At 39.0% G+C, this 6,318-nt stretch overlaps 1 pseudogene; it reads right to left on the bottom strand.

Annotated features, from left to right (window-relative positions):
* Positions 1-5,620: 5,620 nt before the first annotated feature.
* Positions 5,621-5,716, bottom strand: LOC118553766 (small nucleolar RNA U3; annotated as a pseudogene).
* Between the last annotated feature and the right edge of the window lie 602 nt (positions 5,717-6,318).

The raw sequence follows: 6,318 nt of genomic DNA on the forward strand, positions 1-6,318 counted from the left end.
ACTTTGTATATCTCCAGTTAATTGTTTTTTAAAGATTAAAAAATATAGCCATTAGTTTTAATTTGGATTTCTGCCAATGGACCTTAAGCAGGGAGATTAGAAGAGGAATGGGTAAAATGTGAGTTTCAGAAAGCAAATTATTTCTCAGAAAGATCTTTAGATAAGATTTCTCTGTTTAATGACTTGTCTGACTTCATTCCCACAGAAGCACAGCATTTCTTTTTTTGTGTATGTGCAGATACGTCATCAGAAAAATTGGCTTCTTCAAAATAGAAAATAAATAATGGTGTTCTTTATGAAATTTCAAAAAATGCAAATAGCATTTTGCATCCAGTAGTGACTTTTCCTAAACACTGTCAGAAAGAACATGATATATAAAAATTAGTTTCTGTCCTGAAAACCCTCAAGTCAAGTTTAAGCAAGCAGTTAATTTTTATTCATGAATTATAGATCCTTCAGAGAAGGGGGGGGAAATAAAATGACTAACAGATCTAGAAATGTAATGTTCTACTAATTCTATCATAAAAAGCTAAATGCATGTTGAATTTGTGTTTTTATTCATAATTGTTCTGTAAAATACCAGAGCCATAACACATTTTTAAAGCAAAATGTCTTTTCTCCTTACCAGATAATTGTTACAATAGAAACCATATTTTTCATGTGACTACCTACATCATCTCAACTGAAGATATACCACACTATTATAACCTAAACAAAAGCTGATTTTTAAGACCTTCATTGCACATCATCTCTGAAAGGGGATTAAATATTGCATGGAACCAAAATATGTAGTTCTATCCCAGTAATCTCAATATATTACAATCTGCCTTTAGAATTTATTTATTCTGCTTACCTCACAGATATTCATAAACTTAGTGACTTCAAAATTAAAAATGATTCTATACTCCATACCACAACCTTCCACATTTCAAAAATCAATACAAAAAATAGATTTAATACCATAGAGGAAAGACTGCCTTCTATCAATTGCATGCTTTTATCATATCTATTCATATTCTTATTTCCTTGAGGCAAATTATATCAACAGGACTTTTTTAAGCCTGGGATCTTATTGCAAAAGGCCTGATGGAAGATAAAATAAATCAATGTTTGTAATCATCACCTACCTTATGGATGTTTCCTTATCAGTAATCCCTCTCCTAGAAGGCACATTGGAAAATTCAATCTCATTTATCATTAGACAGGGGTCTGTTTTATTTCTTTCAAGATCTGCCCCTACCCAATGAGAGGTGAGTGCCCTTGATGAGGGGAGTGGTGACTTTTTCTGACTCTGAAGAAAGGTTCTGAAATCCGATGAAAGGCAAATGACTTGGGAATACTGAAGTCTTAGCTGTTCACTGGCCTGACCTTTTCTGCCAATCCCCTCAGCTTGAGGGATTATCTTTCATCCTAATACTTTAAGGTCATGACATCATAATGTCAAGCAACTCTCCTGTTTAGTAAATACTATATTTTTCTGAAGGATCTCCACTGGAATCTGTTATTCAGGCAGCATTTGGGTATTCAGAAGCATCTGCTTCCGTTGCTGAGTGAGCCCTGAATGCAGGAGAACAACCGCTTGGGTGACATTTCTGAACATACACACTCTCTACCACCACCCCGCCTTTTACTGCATGGACTTTCCACCCATTGAGAATTGACCAAGACTTGTAGATTCCTGGCCAGGTCCATTTCTAGGAAGATATCCTTGTCATCTTGTTCAGGACTATAATAAGATGTCCCCAAGAATTTATAAATTACAAAAGCACTATCGGCATCTTGATAGATCACTCATTCAGCAAGCAAGCATGCAAGCAAGCGAGCATTCATGAGAGCCTGCCAAGTGCCTGCTCTAGATGCTGGGCACAGAGCAGGAGAAAGACTGACAGGGTTCCTACTTTCATGGAGTTTATATCTTAATGGAAGAGACAATATTTAAAGCAAAAAGATGCAAACAGTAAATATCAAATACTAATAAGCTAGTAAGCATTATGCACAAGCTAAAATAAAATGAAGTAACGGAGAGGACCAACTGGCTTCTTTAAACTGGAAGCTCAGGGAAGACCTTTCTGAGAAGCTGGCATTGAAACTGCTGCAATCTGAATGAAAAAGAACCATGGAGGTGGAGGAAACCCGAGGATGGGCAAGAGCATCCCAAATGGAGAGACTCCGAGATGGCAACAAGCATTAGACTGTCAGAGGGACACAAAATGCATCAGAACACAGATCCAAAGAAAACCAAATTAAATCCCAGACAAGCAAGATGGTGCTATGATTAAATATCTTAACACATCTAAGACTGGATCCATAGACGAGGACTATTCAATCAACAAAACATAGAAAATGGAGTCTGTGAGGCACGAAAAGAATTAGAACCCATCCAGACAGTCCCAAGGAGCCTAAGCCAATGGGATTTAAGTATCACAGTCCCATTAGTAAGTTGATCCCCATTATGAACTGGATGCAGCTGATTAGCTTAACCAGAAGCATGAAATATTTGATTAATGTAAATCCTCTCATTCTGATTCCACACTTACCAAGTGCTTCCTGATTCTGCCCTCAGAGAAAATATGCTCTCATAAGACTTCAAATAATTCGACACGGTGATTGCTCCGGGTTATATACAATGTGGGTTTCTAATCATCATTTGGTTCCCCCTGTAACTTGCTGGTTTGGAGAAAATGCTATGGACAAACTGATACAAGTACAGCAGCCTACATGGTTCTATTTCTCCTTGTAAATTAATGGGCCTGATGAAATCTATCTGCCTCCTCCTCATTTTAGTGTTTCTGGGGTCCTGATCACTGCTGGACCCCAAAAATACACATCTAATCAAGCCTCCATCTAGAGTAGCCCAGCCAAGTTCTAACTGGCCTTTCCTTAGCAGCCACTGTCTCCTGATGCTGAGGATATATATATATATGTCTGGAGCTACCACATCTTCATCAAAAATGCCTGGTAAGTTCAACTGGGCATGACGAAGAAAGTTCATGCTCTGAACAAGCAATCAAGCTCACTGAAGTCCATCTTTGAGTTTATCATGCTATCTGAGATCCTTGGAAAGCAAATATCAGTGTCCTCATCTATAAAATGGAGGAGTTGGGCTAGGTCTTTTTTCATTGATTTTTAACGACACAAGTAATATATTAATGCATTTTCTCTGTAAGTGCATAAAACATTAGAGGAAACAACACCCCAATTGTTGTCTCCTGCTTCTGCTGCCCCAAGGTGAGCACTGTTATCACGTATGAATCCTTCCAAACCTTTAAGCATTTATGTATGTCTACATACATATAGCTACTTATAAAATATAGTGTTGTTCACTTTATGTTTAATAAATGGTTCCACATTGCATATCTTGCTCTGTAATTTGTTTTCACTAAGCATTATATCTTGGAGATTTTTCCATATCAGAACATACAACTCTCCCTTAGTCCCTTCAATTGTTGCATAATATTCCATTATATGACTACACTCTACATTTGTTCACTATTCATCAAGTGGGGGCTATTTAGACTTTTTCTAATGTTTATCCTCTACAAAACGTTGCAGTAAATATCCTTGCTCATGCTTTATTGTGCACATAAAAGAGAGTAGCTAGAATAGCTCCAGGAAGAGGAACTACCAAATGATGGCATCTGAGTCTAGACTCAAGTTCTAGTCCCTAGACCACCTGAATCATAAGAGTGTTTATTGGGATGCCTGGGTGGCTCAGTTGTTAAGCGTCTGCCTTTGGCTCAGGTCATGATCCCAGAGTCCTGGGATCGAGCCCCGGATCAGGCTCCCTGCTCCGCGGGGAGCTTGCTTCTCCCTCTCCCACCCCCCTGCTTGTGTTCCCGCTCTCGCTGTCTCTCTCTCTGTCAAAAAAAAACAATATAATAAATCTTAAAAAAAAAAAAGAGTGTTTATTAAAAATAGAGAAAGAAATACATAAGAAAAAAAGAAGGCAGCTTTCTTGGTCCCATCTCAGACCTTCCGAGCCAGAATTCATGGATGTGGGAGCCAGAAGCTATGCTTTAAACCCTTTAGGTGGTTTGCACAGTAAAGTGGGAGAACTCCTAGACCATGCGGCTCTGGTGCTGTCTCCAAAAATGTACTAACATGCTCACCTACCAACCACTTCCATGTGCAAGGCACCGCATTAGGAGCTTGACACATATGATCTTGCTGAATCGTATAACTCCCACCATCCAGGACCAGAGCTGGGTTGCAGTTACATCTGGATTCCAATCCAGAGTTAGGTCTAAGAAAATATATGAGAACCCATGGACACAGTGCTTCACACCCAAGTACACCCCCAGAAGAGTTACCTTTCACCTCCACTTCCCACCCCTGTGACTATCCCTTCTATCCAGGTCTGTTTCCACCACTGCTCCCTCCCAGCGTGTGCTCTGATGAGCTCTGGATCGTGCCAGAGGGAGACTGGCTTGCTGCTCCGACAGTTCGGTTTTCCTCTTATTTTCCCTCTGTCACTACCAAATCGTCCAGAAAAGCCTTTCTCCTTAGACAACAGGAGAGGAAAGGGAAGCTAAATGAGCAAAGACCCATGTCCATTGTGCTTAGAAGATCACAGAGCAGAAAAAGCCATAAATATTAATATATTAATAATTATATTCAGTTAAGACTTTCCCATTAACCTTGAAAGGTAGGTACTGTTATCTGCATTTTATAGATAAGAAAACTGAGCACAGAAATGTGAAGAAATTTACCCAAGATCACTAACCAGGGAAAGGTAGACCCAGCATTCAAACCCAGGTCTGACTGCTGCCAAAGCGCAACTCACAAGCCTGCTTTATACTGTTTTTCGTTTCTAATCCATGTGTCTGTGATTTTTATCCTGCCCCCTTTCTGGACAGTTATGGACGACTTCATTGCCGAAGTATAAGAAACAACCTTGAGCATGAAGTTTAAAGGAGTGTGGCCTACAGAAATCTTCATCAATTCATTTGGAAGTGTTCAGCAGGCATCACACATTATGCTGAGTCACATTAGGAATTCATGCCAGCCTATAATTCTTTACACTCTCTGGCATGCTAGCACCGGATGGATTTATGTACCACTAAACTTAGATAGCTTAAAACACCTCATTGCCTAAGCCCTCGGTAATGCTGATAAAATATATGTAGCTGCACTTATAAATCATTACCTTTACTTACATTTTAGAAATTGAAAATAATGTTTTCCAAGAAGTTGTTGGACAGTTGCAACTCACTAAAATGGACGGGCTATAGTTGCTTTCTATGCCCTGTATCTCTATACTAGATCACCTTTTACATAGTTACCATGGACTGAATTGGGCCCTCCCCTCAAAATTCATATGTTGAAGCCCTACCCCGTAATGTGATGATATCTGGGAACTTTGGGAGGTAATTAATTAGCCTCAGATGAGTTCATAAGGGTGGGGCCCTCGTGACAGGACCAGAGAGCTGTCTGTCTGTCATGGGAAGACATAGCAAGAAGGCAGCCATTTGCAAACCAGGAAGAGCTCTCACCAGAACCCTGCCATGCTCTGGCACCCAGATCTCAGTCCACCAACCTCCAGAACCATAAGAAAATAAATTTCTGTTGTTTAAGCCACACAGGCTCTAATATTCTGTTATGGCAGCCCAAGTTGACTAAGACAATAGCATTAGATCACTTTGTTTTGGTCATTTTATGAATTTCTTTGAAGATAAAATTAACAAACTATAGAAATGATCCCTGAAAGTATAGTCTTTAAATTAACACAAAAAAATTTTTTATTTGTAACTTAGTTCAAATTTAGTTGAATGGAAGAATGTCCTTATTCTTAGAATGAAAAGCTTAAGTATTTAGCTTTAGTGAAGTATCGGGATGCCTACAACTTAATTTCAATGGTCCCTGAAAAACTTATATAGAGAGAGATAAATTTATAAAATGTTAACAATTGTTGAATTTCAGTGAAGAGCATACAGGTACTCATTCCATTCTTCTTGCATTTTTCTGTAGATTTCAGTTCGAAAAAGGAAAAGTTGGAAGTGTATCAGTCAGATTCTGCTGTGCCATTGTTGTATAACAAACAGCTCCAGAATCTCAGCAGTTTACAACAAAAAGCTTTCATTGATTTCTCATCCACAGGCTTACAAACTGGCTAGGCAGCTCCGCTTTAAGATGTAGGTCGAGTTTATTTATGCTCTACAGATCCCTGTAGTGAGACAGGTAGCTACCCAGCATATGCTCATCTTGTAGCAGATGAAAGAGTCCAAGCAGTTAAGAGAAACATACAGTGTTTCTTCAGATTGGAATCACAATAGCCATTTCTTCCCATATCCCACTAGTCATATCGAGACATGGTCAAGC

This window comes from Halichoerus grypus, chromosome 1 (genome assembly GCF_964656455.1).
Source record: "Halichoerus grypus chromosome 1, mHalGry1.hap1.1, whole genome shotgun sequence".
Taxonomy (NCBI): domain Eukaryota; kingdom Metazoa; phylum Chordata; class Mammalia; order Carnivora; family Phocidae; genus Halichoerus; species Halichoerus grypus.